The sequence below is a fragment of the Cupressus sempervirens genome, chromosome 3, assembly GCF_028749045.1.
Source record: "Cupressus sempervirens isolate cs-2001-9-10 chromosome 3, ASM2874904v1, whole genome shotgun sequence".
NCBI lineage: Eukaryota > Viridiplantae > Streptophyta > Pinopsida > Cupressales > Cupressaceae > Cupressus > Cupressus sempervirens.
This window is the reverse complement of record NC_143120.1, coordinates 589,447,920-589,466,379: the sequence shown is the minus strand read 5'-3', so window position 1 is coordinate 589,466,379 and position 18,460 is coordinate 589,447,920. Positions and strand designations below refer to the sequence as shown.

Genomic DNA, 18,460 nt, shown 5'->3' with positions numbered 1-18,460 from the left:
ATATGTCAATAATATATAAAATTAGAACTCCGTTCTTTCCTAGCAGTGTCCGTTTGAACAGACACAATGCATTTTTAATTTTTTTTAATATAATACAAGGACTTAAGGCTTTTTACCGAGCAAAAAATAAAATTAAAAAATGTAAAATTAGAGCTTAATTGTAATGGTGACTTTTTAATCTATACTAGTTCTTTTTTTCCTTTTTCTATTCTAATCATTTTAACTTTTATGTGAAGGCTACACCTTTTTTTTCAAATCTTAGTCATCTTGTTAGTTGGATACTAATTTGGTTGAAGGCTTCTTTTCTTTAGGGAGAATATTTTTATATTAAATATCAATATCTAAATATAATATAATATATTTAATATTTATATTTTTTAATTTTATAATATGATTTCATGTATTTTTTTCTAATTGTATATAACATAAGATAAATAATTATATATAATATAAATTCAATCTATAAATATATTAAATCAATATCATACATTTATATATATTTAATTATAATATATATATATATATATATATATATTAGAAAATTTAAGTATACATTTTAAATTATAAGTTGTTTTAAATATATAAAATTATTTTATTTTAAGAGTTTAAAAACTTAGTTTTAAAAACTTTAAAAACTTTTATAAATTCTTAAATTCAATTCTAAAGTAAAAGCCAAGAGTCCTTATATTTAGTCGAAGTCAAAATTAGAAGTTCTCGTATTTTTTATACTCTCTTTTGAGTTTATACTATTTGATAAAATTTGATCATTTGTCATTATATTTGATCATTATATTTCATAATATTTTGATGACAATTATTTAAAATCTTCACGCAACAAATATTATACATTTAAATTTAAAAATAACTTAATTATATTTTTACTTCTCTTCCTCATTTTTTATTCTAATTTCCATAAATTTCTTCCTCTAACTATTTGGTAGGAACTTTGATGCATTGCATCTCTTGTTAAATAACTTTATTATAAGTAATTTAATATCATTAATTACTTTCTTTCTCATAATTCCTATGTCAATCTTTATATGCTACTGCAAATGGGGTTTTAACTAGTTATCAGGTGCCTTGCTAAATGTATTAACCCTCCTCATTGACTTACTATAAATATGATGCAGTGCAAGACTGAATGAACCCCGAAAGGAGGTGACCAAGCCCCAAATAACAACCACACAACGGAAACACGACACAAAATACAAGATTTGATAGAAAACCAACTCTTATTCATCAAATGATTACATGCAATGTGTCGGGCTATAAGGCCTTCTGGTTTATGGCTATATACAAAGTGATTACAGTAATGGTTTTGCAAGAGCTCACAAGATCCAAATATTCCCAACCCTAGAGAGCCCAGATTTGTAACAACATAGCAATCTAGTAGAAACCTTAAGCAAGATCTAAACAAGTCGTCCTGTTGCAAATAGAATCGTCTAGAACTCAAATAAAACATAACATTCCTTAGTTGGCTTACAACAATAATTAAAAGCAGATCAGAGAAAGAAACAAGACCCCAAATAGGTCCTCAAGTGTCCCACAATCGATCCATGTTACGATCATGTGCAATACACATTAAATGCACCAAGTCGGTTGATCAAATCTCTAAGAACATCTAGTCAATGAACCAAACCTCCGTGTGTCAGCAAACACCACCGAGGATGCCAAGTATCACGGAGCACACGTAGCAAGCATGCCCACAAGATCCTACAAGCATCACTGAGCCCTTTCAGCCACCAAGTTCCTTGAGTGAACTACAACCAAGAACTAACCTAATAATTACCAAGCATCACAACATTTTAACTGAGCTCACCAACTCCAAGGTCAAGATTCAAAACCACTCAAGCATATAGGATTGCCAACTACCCCATGATGCTCTTGTGTCAAAATAGAAATTGCTCAGAACCACTCGAACAAAGGTAGCAGGAAACTGCAACTAATGACATTTTACCCTATACTATCACTGTATCAAGTAGCCACTTCCAAATATAGCAACTGCTAGGATAATTGACTTACTATAAATAGTAAGTCCTTCAAACGGCTTCAACCGAAGTGCTAATATACCTAGACCTAGTCAATATTCGCTCTACACCCTAGAGAAGTCCCAAAATAATAGGTAACATTGAACCAATATGCCATCTTTGTAAACGACTAGCCCAAGAGGGTCACAATAATGGACTAATTTTGTAATCTTAGAGTCACTTAGAAAAGGGGATATTATGTAGTCCTCCCTCCCTAATGATTGCTTGTTCCCAAGCAATCTCAGAAGAAAAAATGAACATCACAGTCCACCTAGAGCCCGAGGGTAAGACTGTAATGTCTCGGCTATACACAATTGACTCTTGTACCATAAACATGTAGATAGTTGACATAAGTAACTATACCATCTCAGCACCGACTGTAGATATTGAAGGATTGACTGACCCATCAAAAGTCCACCAAAGTGTAGTACTAACTCTGTCAACACCTCAATCCCAATATAACCAATACTCACATTCAGTTGTACTACATAGACAGTAATAACCATTTTTAGCCGAAGCACCATCCCCAACCTTTGTTGAATTATCTTGGATATGGTGACATTGCAAGCAATCTAACTTGTAGCTACTACCCCCATTTGCAAAAGATGGTGCTAACCCATCCCACAACAGATGGTATAAACTTGAAACCAATCAACACTGACTAGTCAAAAAATCCTTTTGGTGTGAATCAAAGAAGAGTGATGAGTACTCCCTATGCAGTCCTGATAAAAGGCTCCCACTTGAGTCAAGCACTGTCTGTCACAGTACTAAATAAAACCTTTGTCAACTGACTCATCACCAACATCTGCAATGGATGTAACCACAGGAGAACTTGACACAACATGCAATTCTCCACTTCCTTCTACAAATGCACCCATCCCAACTATATCATCTGCACTTCTAGCTGTAATGGATGTAGCCACATTCCCACTACAACCATCACCACAATCCGTGGAAGAGAAATCATCACCAACTAGCATTGTAGAGAATTGCATTGTACTTGTAGTTGGTGAAGGCTGTGCGGAACCAACTCCTTGGTAAACTCCGCTTACTGTGACTGTGACCTGTAGGAACTCTCCAATGAATTTGTAGTCACCTCTAGCTTATGTGTGGGTTCATCTACCTCATCCTTTTTAACCCCTCAGTACATCATAACAAGTGCAATCCCACTCAAGAAGATAGTCCTTGTCAGCCAATAACTGCAAATAGTTTTATCTCATTATTCTGATAGCTTCTTCGAGTGTATGACACTTTGTGAGGGAAAAACTACCATCATAGGATTCATTTGTCGAAGGAGTGCTCCAACCATAGGTGGCTAACATCTAGCAAGCAACATTAAAGTGCTCAATGGTTGTGGCAATTTGTCTGCCTTTCACCTTCAATTGCCCAACCAAATGATGTCTATTCATGAAACACATGCAAGCTCTCAAAATTGAAATCTGCACTATAATAAGATGTTGTATTTGCAATGCTCACCTTGTGATCAACATCATGTGTGCTATTGTTAGCGCATGCATCATCAACTGAGGTACTACTACTAAGCACCTCAACAAATGACCCATCTGATAAAGTGGAACCTGTTATTTTGAGAATCTCTTCGCATCCTTCCGCTTCCCATGTAATTGTAAGTCCCTACAAGTAACAATCCTCAGACCTATTACCAATAGATGAATTTTCCGAATCATTTTCTGAGGTCTGATTTATAAAATCAGATTTGTTGTGACCTACATCTGCATCACATATCTCATTTTTAACACCCAAAACTTGAGTTTCTTAATGTGGCAACAAACTAGAAGCATGTCCTTTAAGTAAAATAACTGCTACTTTATGATAATGCAAAGAGTTCAAACTGCTATTGCAAAAAACTGAATTCTTGTTGTTATCTTCAAACCTCTCTACATAGAACTCCTAGATTTCATTCTTAAGTTGTTTATTATGCCAAAATGATTCAATGGGTTTCCCTGAAGGAGTGTCAAATAAACCTGTCTCTATCTTGTCAAATAAACACTTATCAGAGACTTCCAAATTGAACCGAAGCAAGTAATCTAAGAAACTGTTAAAGCTATCTAATTTTAAAAGTTTATTTGGCATGATTTGATATTCTTTATAAATTATATCTTCTTCCAATTCAATTTCTTCTCTAGTTTTTCCCATGACTGAAACAAGCAAGAGTGTTGGTCACTGAAATAACAATAGCGAGACCATTTTAAATTTTTTTTTTTTCAAACCCCCAATAGGATGGCAAGAAACCGCTCTAATACCATTGTAAAAAACCCTGCTAGCTTGGAAACCACTGTAAGAACCCTGATGATTCTAACCAATGTAATTGATGATGTTTCCTTAAATTTTAAAACTTTTTGCATTGTGAAAGTCATACAAATGAAGCAAATTGCATGTACAATGGAATATAACTAATTAATGACAATTATGTCACTACTGTTCCAAATTTAATGAATGGTATTATTTTTTACCCAACAGTTCAAAATATACATCTAAATGACAAGTACAACAACACTTTGGAAAGATTCATACTCGGGATGAAGAATATACCATTTATTGATAAGTCTGGGCATGAATGGTGACTTTTGTAGCTTTGTCCAGATTATGAATATTTATTCAGATCAGAAAATGTATAATTTCTGCCCAAAGTTAGTGAACAATGATAAAATATGTCAAATACCTCTGAAACAAGCACCAACCAGCCTTTTAAAGAGACCAATTCTTCCGACAATGAGCATGCACATTCATTGATAGCTGGGTCATGGCTATGAATATCTGATATAGTCTTTCAACTTGCAGCAAACAACAATAATCTGATTGCCTCATGTATTCAATGGATAAATTGCACAATAAACCCCCAAACACCACTAATATATGCTCTCAAAATGATCATCAATCTTGTATATTATGGGCACGTGCTAGCTAAAGGAAGAAGGATATAAAACCTGGAAATTTCTGCTCATAAAACTCTTTCAATCTACAAGTAAATGTATTCAAAATGATCCCTGAATGATCACATAAGACACTTGTAAATGCACAAACCTCTGAAAGGCTGATTTAGAACAACCAACAATCTCAGTGCAGTAAATCAGCACCTCTCTTTGGAACCCTTGCTTGAGAAACTCATAGAACTTACCAAGTATCAAAGCACAAAAATGATTAATTCTTGATGTATATGAGAATGAGCTCTTAAGTCCCTTTCTATTCTTTCTTGTGAGAACTCAAACACATTCCTTACGAATGTGGGATAAAAGATATATTCCCACATTTACTTTTTGTTTCATTTAGAGTTATATAGTTTATATAACTTTTGTGTGTTTTGCCATAGTTTCGACTTAGGCAACATTTAAAATAAAATAAGTCACATAAAGAACTAATTGATGGGTCATAGCCCCATTACCCTTTTAAATGATCATTAAAGCAACTTTATTATAAGTTATTTAATATTAATAATTATACTCTTTTTCATAATTCTCAAGTCAGCCGTTAATTGCCACAACAACTAGGGTTTTGACTAGTCATCAGGTGCCCTACTAAATTTAATGATCTCTCCAACGTAGGTACCAAGTGTAATACCCCCTTTAATAATGAAATTCAATATTAAATTACAATAGTTGACATCTTGTTGGTAAACAGATTGTTCTTTTTGATTTAACCATAGTTACACCGCCCTGAGGGATGGGGGGATGGCAGAACGGGGGGACAGAGGGGCCTTAATTTGGGGACGGTGGGGGGACAGTGGGGGGATGGTAGCGGGGGACAAGAGGGGTGAATATATCTATGCATATGGTACTTAAAAATGCTAGTTATGAAAATATGTATTGCAATATAGGATATAAAGATGTAAAAGAGTGAATACTTGAACATTGCATTGAATTGGAACATCAAACATTAAACATAAATAGTCGAATTTGCAAATAGTGAATATCAGGATGTCCCCCATACTCGGTGGAGGTGGTGGAATCTGGTGGTGTCGCTGGGGACAGGGAGACGGAGTCCCCAAGTCTTCGATGTGTTGAAGTCTCCGAGATGTCGGGCAAAAAGGGGGGGGACATGTCCCCGTGTTACTATGGATTTAACTCTTAAATGCCCAAATTTGAGAACAATATCTGGTTACAACAATTGGAAAGTTGCTTTTGAAAAGACTAACTTTCCTTTGAATTATTAGGTACAGCTCCCTATTGCAGATTTACAATGAATTATGTTTGTTTCTAAACCTAAAGCGGGGTATGCTTTTAACCCGAGAACAAGAGAAGTAAACTGAGCCAAGCCTAAACAGGATCTAACTTAGGCAAGAAATGATTTTAGAAGATTAATTAAGTTTATGAATTCACACATCTTATGAACTCATAAAGCTTAACGATTTAATAGTGCATGCTAACTAATACTAAATTGATTCAGCAGGAAATTAAATATAGAGAAAGAAGGGTTAACTTGAAGGAAAACACCTAAGGGATTTCTCTTGAACCTATGATGACATCATATTTAGTTCACTGCCTCAAGACAAGGGAATGAAGCTCAGTTCATTCCTTGTTTTAATTCAGGTAAAAGAGAAAACATACAAGTGATATTTAATAGAATGGAACATAAAATAATTGACACAAAATACCATTCAATTGGTTCTGCAACATCTAGTATTTCACACCAAAAATTAGCCGACCTTTCATTAATTTTTCATTCCAATACATATAGGATTCTGAGATGACCATTACAAAGGAAGTTTAATCAATTCATCTCTTCAAAAATGACAAATGGCAAGGAGCCCATTTATCCGGATGATTACATCAAAATATGAAAGAGGCGGAATATGAATCACTTCGCCTTCTTTCTATTTTCTGCTTTCATCCTATAGGCCTTAGCGACAACAATGATTGGAATTAATTCTTTATGCCTATGAACATGTACATAAGTATATCTTAAGAGCCATTTAGAATGTTCTCTGGCCAAATCTTTGACAACACTCAAACGGTCTTGTATTTCCTCCATGGCCATGTGTACACATCCACCAAGTTTCTAGAGTTCAGAAACTCTGTTCTGGTGACCGAAAGATATCCTTGTTAGACAATCTTGAAATTGGAGAAATTTGTCTGCATGACAGCTACTCCAGTGATTCCTTTTCCTTGCCCACTACTGTAATTTTCCTAAGGTGAACTCGATTTGTAGGTGATCTCAATCCATAGGTAATTACTTAGGTAGCCTTGTTGTGTGCTCCTAGTAGCAAATGCTTCAGCTAGTTCTCCCTCCGTGCTTTGGGTAGTCTTTCCAATGCCTCGGGTAGTTCTCCTCCGTGCCTCGAGTAGTCTTTCCAGTGCCTCAAGTAGTTCTCCGTGCCTCGGGTAGTCTTTCCAGTGCCTTAGGTAGTTCTCCTCCATGCCTCGGTTAATCTTTCTAGTGCCTTAGGTAGTTCTCCTCCATGCCTCGGGTAGTCAGCGCATTAGGTATGATGGAATCAAGAGGTGAAAGGGGTGACTGTACGGTCTAGGAAGGATGTTTGTACGGTGATGAATGAAGCCGTACAGTAGTCTGGTGTCAAGCTACTAGGTTGTACGAGAGCAGTAGGGCCATATGGTGGGCCTTGGGTAGCCATATGCTAAGTAAACGAAAAGTTGTATGGTGCGGGACGGAGAAGGAAATTGCGGATAATGGAGTGAGGGAGGTCTGAAACCACGCAAGCCAAATAGGGAAGATCTTTCACTTCCAAAATGGCGAACGATCCAAAACTCCAAGAAGAATTCGCAGTACATAGAAAATAATCCAAAAGCATACCTAAGACTAACTACAAGCCGTGCTTAAATAATCGTTGGGAAGTTTTCCAAGGGTGCACAAAGATAGCCGACAGCGACACAAACTACAGAAACAAAAATAATAATGGGTCCGAGATATATTAAATCAATCGGCTCATTAACAAGGTTTAATTAAATACATTTATTTTATGATAGGAACATTATAGTCCTCCTATCCCAAAATTTTCTTGTCCCCAAGCAAATGCACATCCAGTTCTAGGAAACCTTCTGTAATCAGCTCCTTTAGTTTCAAGTCAGGCACTAAGTAGATCTTCCCACCGAAGTAAATGATGTCATCAATAACTTCGTATCTCTCATTGCGTACATAGCCATCCATCAACTCACATGCAAAAGTGTTCTTGGAATACTCGACCAATAGATGGCCCCGCCAATTATCCAAGGAATATGACAAGGTCTCGACTAACTTGTTTTTACTTGCAGTGTCTGGGACCAAATCCTATTTAGAAATTGCCTCCATCCTCTTGATTATGACTTCCCTCGATCCTTTATTTGACATTCTTCTCAGCAGCACCTTCTTGCCATCCGTCTCAAATGAAAAGTCCATCCTTTTGAAACTTTGGGTGTACTGGTCAAGAGTTTCCAACCACTGAATGCCCAAATGATATCAGTATCAAACAAATCTATGACAAAGAAATCATCTGTCATGGTATAGTTCCTCATGAAAATTTGTAGGCATGGGATCATGAGTACAAGGTAACAAGGTTCCTCCTGCAACCTTGACCTCAAATCCTCCATGCTCAACTATGCGCAGGCCTTTACTAGTGACCAAAGATGAATTGATGAAATTGAGTGTGGCGCCACTATCAATTATGATTGGGACTCGTTTTCTGTGAAGTGTGTCGCGAACCCTGAAGATATCACTTTCAGTCAATGTAGTGAGGGTAGCAACAGAACCCCCTTTTTGTATTAGGGCATTTATTCTCTCCTATTGGGTAATTTCTTCATCAGTTGCTACAGATATTTGTCCTTTGTCGTCGTCAGGCATCACCTCAATGTAATTAATTTTTCCCTTCCCAAGGCAGCAATGACCAGGTCCCCATGGTTCTTTGCATGTGAAACTGAGTCTTTTCCTCCGGAGTTCTTGTCGAGAATCTTCATCAATTTGAGGTTTCTTTTGAATTGTCTCCTTGTTTTTTGTCTTCTTGTGGGGATGGTGTTGATGTAGTTGTGTGTATTTTGGAGGAAGATGCGACCATGTCACGCACCTTCTTAATAGGTTGATTGAGTGCACACAAGTTGAACCCTTTGATCCAACCTCTCAAAGGCTCTCTCAGCCCATCCATGAATAACACAATTCGGCGTCTTTTAGAGATGTCTGTGACTAGTATTGACAATCTTTGGAACTCGGTGATGTAGTTGTGTACCATGCCCGTTTGCTTTAGCTGAGCTAGATCTTTGAAGTTTAGCTCAAGATCCTTCCCATCAAAATGGTCAATGAGTCTCTCAGTGAACTCAACATAAGAGGTCACTTGGAAATGACCGAGAGCAACCAATCCATGATGCCACCACTCATGCGCCACTCCTTCTAGATGAAGTGTTGCGAACTTGATTGCTTCCTTTTCAGACATTGGATTGAGTTGGAAATAGGTATCTGCCTTTAGGACCCATGACTATGCGGTAATGACTCTAGATCCATCAAATAGCGATAAGTTTACCTTTTCGATCTTTCTCCTAAGATCATCATTAAAATAACCACGATTTCCTCCGCTAGAATATCTCATTCTTAGATCAACATAGTCTCTGTAAGATATATCACCTTCCATATTCGTGTTCCACCAATCTTCACGAAGTTTTTCTTGCATTTCCTCAAAAGCGGGCTCTCTTCCTTTGCCGTCCTTGGAAGGAAGATGGCTATCGAGGGTTGAAAGTTTGTCCTTCTCGAAGCAGAATCATCACTATGCCCATTTTGTTCTCCTGTTGTCTTTCCCTCAGCCAATTTTTGTAGAGTTTCCTACATAAGCCTTTGGATTTCATTGATTTGCATTTGATTTCTGTTAAGCTCTCTTAAATGATTCATGAGTTCTCTCGTAGGATCCTTATGATCTGCCATTCTATCAATAGGGTTATTTCACCTTCTCCTTCGAGTATAAACTTGCATTCACTTCCACAGGAAGGTAGGATCAAAAGCTCTAATACCACTGTAATATTCCTAAGGTGAACTCGAACTGTAGGTGATCTCAATTCATAGGCAATTACCTAGGTAGCCCTTTTGTGTGCTCCCAGTAGCAAATGCTTCAAGTAGTTCTCTCTCCGTGCTTTGCGTAGTCTTTCCAAAGCCTCTGGTAGTTCTCCTCCGTGCCTCGAGTAGTCTTTCCAATGCCTCAGGTAGTTCTCCTCCATGCCTCGGGTAGTCTTTCTAGTGCCTCAAGTAGTTCTCCTCTGTGCCTCAGTTTGTCTTTTCAGTGCCTCAGGTAGTTCTCTTTCGTGCCTCGGGTAGTCAATGCATTAGGTGTGGTGGAATCAGGAGGCGAAAGGGGTGACCATACGATCTAAGAAAGATGTCCATACGGTGATGTGTGAAGCCATACATAGTTTGGTGTCAGGCTACCAAGTCATATGGTAGCAGTAGGGCCGTATGGTGGGCATTGGGTAGTTGTATGGTAAGTAAACGGAAAGTTGTATGGTGTAGGACAGAGAAGGAAATCACGGATAGTGGAGTGAGGGAGGTCCTGCGCCACGGCTAGTGAGCTACATATGATTCCCAGTAATCAACAATATTTGACAAGTAATTTAGATATACAAACAAGAGATACCAACAAAGTCACTCCACAAAATATATCGATATTTTCCATAATCAAATCAAGAAATACATAGACGAAATAGGGTGAGGGTTAAATCCCACCAAAATTGCACAAGCCAAATAGCGAAGATCTCACTTCCGAAATGACAAACGATCCAGAACTCCAATAGGAATTCGTAATACATAGAAAATAATCCAAAAGCATACCTTAGACTAACTACAAGTGCTTAAATACTCGTCAGGAAATTTTCTGAGGGTGTACAAAGATAGCTGACAATGAAATAAACTACGGAAACAAAAATAAAAATGGGTCCGAGATATATTAAATCAATCAGCCCATTAACAAAGTTTAATTAAATACCTTTATTTTATGACGAGGACATTACAACTATCTGTGAGTTTGTATGCAAACCACCTTGGAGTTCATAATCTTTATCTTGATCATTCTTTACTTTAGCTTCAGTTTCTTTAAGCCCTTCCTCTACCGCCATGATCATTTCGGATTTGGATTACATGCTTTAAAGCCATTCAACTAAAGGCTCATCTCCTTTAGGCAAGATCTTCGCCTCGATAGCCTCCTTTGCCTTCATGTGGATAATCATCTTCAGCAGAGGGACACAATCTTCACTCTTAGTTTTCTCCATAGCCAAGGTGGCTCTATTTGCTGAAATGTTATCCTTCTCTTTTTCCAGCCTCAATATAGCATTGACAATTTGTTCTATAATGGAGAGTCCTTCCAACTTGATTTTCCCGCTCCACTCTCTACTGATATGCCCAAAGTGTTTATCTTCTTGGAGCTGAGAGATGAGTGCTTGAACATCTGCAGCAGTAGGATCACTAGTAATAGGCATTCCGGAGATGCTTGCTAACGGGGTGACCAATTGCTTGATGAAGCCATCCAATTCTTGTATTTCTGCCTTCATCCTGACCTTTGACAATTTAAGGCTTTCTAGCTATCCTTCAATCACCTCATTTGTTGACTTCCATAAGCCAACCTTGGTGTCCTGTCTGGCCTCCCTAAGATCGACAGAGTGTAAGGCAAAGTCATTTGTATTCATGTCCTCAATTCTTCCCTCTTTGGTGGAATTTGCAATCTCCATTGCCAAATGCTCTATTTCAGGGTCTTGCCCGAGAATGGACAAGGTCTACTGCCTTTTAACCTTACTGAGTGTCGATCCAGAGTGGATAGTAAGAGATAGAGTATCCTTGTTGGGAGCTCCTTCATCTTTCCTTTTTCTCTTCTTGTCTAGAGTGGCCTCTAGCCATGAATTTGTGCTTATCACCTTCGAGCTTCTCTCGAGAGAGTCTATGCTAAACATCTTTCTCTTGGCCATGGTGATTGTTTTCGCAGTGAAAGAGAAAGGATTCTTTGGAGTTTGTGAAAAGAGCTTTGAAGAATCTTGGCCTTTCTTTGCCTCTGAGGTCTCCTTCATTGCTTCGTTCGACTTAGTAGATTCATTCTCAATTCTTCAACCATCTCCTAGGTCCACTACTTGCATTTGGGGACTACTTGGCAGGAGAAATGCAACGCTTACAAATGGGACTGGGCTACTATAAGGCAAGGGGGGAGGAGTGATTGTACCATCTTTTGATTCCTCTACCTTCTTCTTCTCTACTTCTAATAGAGTTTCGATTATTGGGAGGGAGTCGTGCTTGCAAGTTTGAGCTGAGGGAATATTTTTGTTGGGAGGTTGATCACCTCCACCTAATGGTCAAGCTGGCCCTTGGGTAATGGCCAAAGTTGCACTTGATGTGCCACCCTGGGAGGAGGAATCCACTGCAATTGTTGGGGAAGCTTGAGATGTGGTACTTTTGCTTCGACTCTTCCTAGTTGTGGTCCATTCATCCCATTTTTCGGTCGTTTTAATTATCCAAGCCATCATTATATCTAGCTCTTCTCCTACATCTTCATAAGGTTTCGAGCTTATCGGAGTGCCTCTTAGTTAGTCAAATAGGTGTTACTATACATATTCTGACCATCATCTTCTATTCCCTCTACATCCATATTAACTTTATCCATATTCACTTGATCAATTGTTAGCCTAGCGAAAGCAGGATCACGACTCTTGAACTCATCCTTGCAATCGGCCCACTAGTCTTCAATTGTGGTGATATGTTTAATTACACTTCCTTTTTGCAACACCTCCCTTGCATATCCATTCAGATCAAACATGGGTCTTAAGACTTCATACATCTCCAACTCAAACTTCGCTTCAAACACCTTCAACATTGTCTTTTCATCAGAACAAGACTCACAACTAAAAGCCCCCACCTTCATATGAAACTTATACCCTTTCTTCTTCAAGCTCCCACTCAGCACATTTACTTGGATTGCTTGCCGCACAATCTTGATCATTACAATCATATCGTTACGATACCTCAATAGCTTCAAGGGAAAACCATCAAAAGCTGCAAGACACAAATATGAAAAGGATGAGAATTGAATGAAGTAACTCCCAAATTAGCTAATGGCTGCCATGGCTTCAAGGCTGAATCTCCTTTCTAGACATCCCTGGAGCTTCCTGCAAATTCTCATGGTGAATGCATCATTAACTCTTAAATACTTTGCATAACTATTTTCCAATTTTAAACATGGGTAGAACTCATAAGACTTCACATCATTGAGAAAATTTTCCACCCTTGGGAGGCCTGTCCATAAGCTAACATGTAAATGAGTAAAGAGGACATATAGAATGTGTTGTAGAATTTCGCAGAGCGAAGAGCATTGGATAGAATCTCAGTTACCTTGTGAACCCAATCAATATATTGGGTGTCAGAGCAGATGACTTGCACCAAAAAGAAATATTGCTCAACAGAGCTTAAGGCTTCTACCTCACCTTTCAATCTATGTAAGAGAACCATGTTGTCAACAATTTTAGGTTTGAGGTTAGTCCAAAACAGAGTCTTAGGAACCTTACTCTTGGCGCTCCATGGTATTTGGAACCATGTTTACATGATTTCCTTTCTCCAGATCATCTTCTTGGTAGAGAACTTGGAAATGGCTCCGCCGACTGTCAAATCTGAGAATTCCTCTCCTTGTGAAACTCGAAGGCAATTCACCATAGTCTGCCAGTCTATCGAAACCAACACTATGTCATCTGGTAGCACAATTTGCCTCGTGTTCTGCTTGCATCAATTTATACATTCATAGATTAACTCAGGGGCTTAGACTGCAACTGGAAAATTGATTGCCTTGATCAGCTTGCATCCTAATAGCTTCTCAGTAATGGGATGGATCAGCTTTGACCTCACTCTCCTTTGGAAATCCTTCATGTCATAAAAACGAAGGGATGTATCTGTGAAGTTCTGCAATTGGGACTTGATCCTGTTCAACCTGTCAAAGCCCGCAAATCTAGTTGCCATTCTTTTGAAAATGAATTTTGAATTAAGAAACTGAGAGGGATAGCTAATGCAATAGATACTGGCTTTTTGAAAAAGTTATGTACATTAACAGAATAACAGTTCAAGAAAAAGAGCGGTAGTTTGTTAAACTGTTCATATTTCCATATATATGGAAGCCTCAATTTATCTGTTAATCTTCAGAGTTCGTGCCACATGAATGAATTAAAGGAGAGATCTATTGAAATAGTAAATGCATGGTTTTAACGAGTATCTCAGGGTCTTTTCATTGTTCTATCGGCCCAACGGTAACTTTCTATCTCCCCATTTTTACTTTCATTTTCGTTCAAGTTTCAGGAAGTTAACGTTCGAGTACTCAATGGAAAAATATCCGCTGAGCTGAATTTTGTTCATCAACTCTTTCCCGCAATGATTAGATTATTTATGTTATTGTCTTGAGATGTTTGTGCACAAATTGTGGATCCAATTTGCTTAATAGCCTGTTTTTCTTTAAAATCCGGAAAATTGTCTTCATGGGTCGAAAACCTGCTGAGGAGAAGACAATTTGCATTTTTCTACCAATGCTTCCCCTTTAATTGACCTTTAGACTAATGTCCTTTTTGAGTTCAGAAATGTCCAAATAAGGTGCGGAAATTTTGTAGGGACCCACCTTCTGTTTCTTTTCCTTCAGAATTGCCTTTTGCTTGAAACCAACTTCATGGATTGAAAACCCGCCGAAGAGAAGTTGGTTTTGAGTTTTCTGCCTGGAATGATTATGAGATCTGTGATGAATCTCAACATTTCTTGAGGTTGATAATTGTAAAGGGAACACGAATTTGCCAAAGGGTACCTCACTGTTTCCTTACTTTCACCCGTATGATTAATTTGATGCTCTTTGCAGGAAATCATCTTCATGGGTTGAAAACCCGCCAAGGAGAAGACAAATTCTGAATTTCTACAAGCTTCTGTTTTCATTGAGAAAATGACAAGCTGCTAGCAAATATAACTTTGTGAATGATCTTTGTATGAGTAACATGAATCTCCATCGGACTAGGAGCTAACCTACCCACAAGATCATTTCAACACAAAGGAAAACTACCTGGCTATGAAATATGGAGAAGAGGAAAATGAGAAATCCGATGGAGACTCATTCCACCTAAGGGGGCTTTTAGACATAGACTCAAACACAATTAGGAATTCACTAAGACACAAGTAATCACTCTTACTACTCAGGTAGAGGGTGAAAAGTGGGGCAACACATCTCTATTTGAAAATTAAGTAATTGATTAAAGAATATAATGATTACTAGATATCTCAATTGAGATCAATTGTGATGTTACCAATCTATAATCAATCATTAAATACTTCATAACAAATAGTTAATTAAATATAATAATCAAATTAATTATAAAACAACTATACATTGATAAACAAATAATGCATTAATAAATAAATAAATAAATATCAAACAAATAAATAAATGATTATATACATTATCATATATATAATTTTATATTATATATACTAAACTAATAATAAATGATTATATTAATCTAAAGTTATCCTAAACTAACCCGTTGTGGAGGGCAACTTCAAGGGTCATGAACCCTTGTTTCGGGTGAGTCGGTATATAATAGTTGACATAGACATAAGGGGAAACATGGAGCGATAAGAAGAAAAAATACATAAGAAAGGATGGCAGTGTGATGTGGAGTCTGATGAGGGAGGGATAAGGGGTAAACAAATAAAATGACCAGAAATATAAGACCTTGGATTGAAGAGCATATGGGATTCGACCCCTCCATAACTGTTTTAATATTTATTGAATCTGAAATACTCTCACATTACCATAAAGGGCAATTGAATGTCATAACAGTCACATATTGAATGTCATTGTAGTTAAACATCAAGACTACCCCGCGTATGGGAATAAAGTGTATTTGACATAAAAAACAAGAAAAATAGAACATTTAATTTTAATTGTTTACATATGGACAATGGCATTAATCCCTAGGGCATTTATCAAAAGATAACTAGTACATTAAATCATTAGATAAGTATTATTCATGGAGTGACTAATAACAATTCCTAATATTGTTTTGATTAAGTAAAAACAGGTTTTAAAGGACCCGAAACCTTTTACATAATGAGTCATAAAAGAGAAGTGTAAAGCTAACATCAGAGTATAAAAGGAAAGATCAACATAAAACAGACCTCCTAAAAGAACAAAGAGACTGGAGGCCAACCAGAAACAGAGCTGAAAAGGATAGCAAAAAGACAACAAAAGACTAGCTCCCGAACAGCTAAATAGTCTTTATTAGGTCAGCAGCCTCGTCTGCCAGAATGTGCATATTCTCTGCAGTAGCCTTCACCTCTTCCATCTTGTTCATTTCCTCATTCTTCTTAGAATGAGCTCGAGTGCATTTGCTAGGACCCTGGTTCTCAACCACTAAAAGGGAATCCTGTCCTTTTTCTTGCTCAAGCTTTTTCGGGAGACTGCCCACATTATCTGCCATGGTCTTTAAAGAATTGCAATTATTATCTACCATTTGTTTGATCATCTTTTCAATATTATTCAGCTTGGCCTCCAGTCTAGTCACCTTCTTTTGATTATCACTATTAGCCTTCTGCAGCACCCTGTTTTTAGCTTCGATCTATGGAATCTTGTTCATTAGGTTTTTAACCTCTTCGGCATTTCCAATTACCTTAGAAAGCTGGTCAATATGTTGACCCAAAGTGCGCTCCCCTCTGGCCAGTTTGCTAACCTACTCAACTTCCTTTACAATAAACTGCATTTGTTGTTTTAGAATTCCAATCTCCTTCAAAATGGTCCCAGGGTTTCCTAACAGACCTTTGGTAGAGCCAATCTCTCCCTCGACCTTGTCAAAATCTGGAATTTGTTCCTAATCCCCATCTTCCTCTTTTTCTGGCTCCACATTTTTCATAGAATCATGAATCTTCTCCTCTTGAAGCCTCAAAGATTTTTTCTTGCTCCCCATTCTGTGAGCAAGAGATTCATCATCTGATGGGGTCGAAACCCTATCATCATTGTGACACTTAAAGCCCTTTCCCTTACCACCACTCCTCTTCTTCTGGTAATCTCTCACCATTTCCTCCACAAAATCACTTTCACGGTCGGAGTCACTCCCTTCAACAATCTTCTTCTTCTGAGAGCTACACCTAATATCCCCTTTCAAACTCACATTAGCCCCCTCCGCATCATCTTCAATGTCCAAATCATAACCTTTCTCCAAGAGACTACCCTCGGGATCATACTCCACCGCCTTCAAGTTGCCCCTAGGTTTCTCAGCGTTTTTGGATTTTAAAACATTCATAATAAGAACCATAAGACGCTCATGACACACATGTTCTCCATTTGGATCATTTTGAATTGCCTAGATAGAGAAACTCAAAGACTGCCTCAAGTAAAAGGGGAAATTATCCTTACATCATGCCTAAAGTGGTTAGCTAACATAAAATGATACCCATATAGCTTTGTAAACCGGCCATCCAGAGTAAGGTATTCCATAATAACAAACAACACAAATCTCCAAGGTTGAGAAATAGAGGCAGGGTTGAATATGAGTTACCAATTTTCACTAGTCGACTTCGCTCTTTTGCTGACTCCACAAATTCGTCAGTAGCCCTATCTGATAGCTTCCTATCCTGATAGAAGTTGATTCCATCCATATCCAACTCGGTGGCCTCCGCAATGACCTCTTCAGTCACGTCCATTTGCTGGTTTCCAACCAAAATAGAGTCATCCCTCTAGGGTTTGATGAATTGCTGAGTAATGACAGGATTGTTTCCTTTGAGCCTTTCCATATAACCAGTAAAATTCCCGCGCCTTAAAATGTCCCAAACCTCCTTTTTCTTCATCCAATCCTTGCAACTTGCAAGTTCCACTCTCTTCCTTTCTCCTCCCATATTCTCCCCTTCAATGTCACTAGAAAGCTCTCTCTGTAAAACCCTAGACACACTATCACCAAAATCAATACCGCATTCGAAGGAAAAAATGGTAACAACAACCCATAGTCCGTGTGCAATAAAGCTCAGTATTCTAAAAATCATCACCCGCCATAACCCGAGTGTGATCAGTACATAATTACAAATCTCTAACATCATTATTAAAACTTTTTTGCCTACACCTCAATTTATCATAATCGATAAATTGGCGACCATCAGCAGGTAAAGGATCATTATTATCCTAGATAACTTTTTGCTCACTTAGGCAGGCCACGTTAGCATCCCAATCAGTAGCACGGTTAGCTTCCCTAAAGTTATGGGTAACAATACATATATCAAAAGATTTGATAATATGAATAACCTGAAGAATAATATTGCTAATAGTTCATGAAGGCTTAGTAATTTTATTAAGACAGTTAATGATGTTAAGAGAGTCTCCTTCCAACCAAACCTTCCTCAAATTCAAACTCTTAGCATAAATAAGACCATGAGGTGCGGGACAGGCTTCGGCCACATGATTAGTTTGACTACCAATAGGAATAGCCATACAACCCACTTTGTCACCATAAGAGTTCCTAATAACA

At 37.7% G+C, this 18,460-nt stretch overlaps 1 protein-coding gene across 1 annotated transcript in view; it reads left to right on the top strand.

Moving 5' to 3' along the window:
* The window catches only part of LOC149568044 (NOL1/NOP2/sun family protein / antitermination NusB domain-containing protein), a 242,001-nt gene that overhangs the window by 170,740 nt on the left and 52,801 nt on the right, over positions 1-18,460 (top strand). The gene's annotated exons all lie outside the window — the stretch shown is intronic.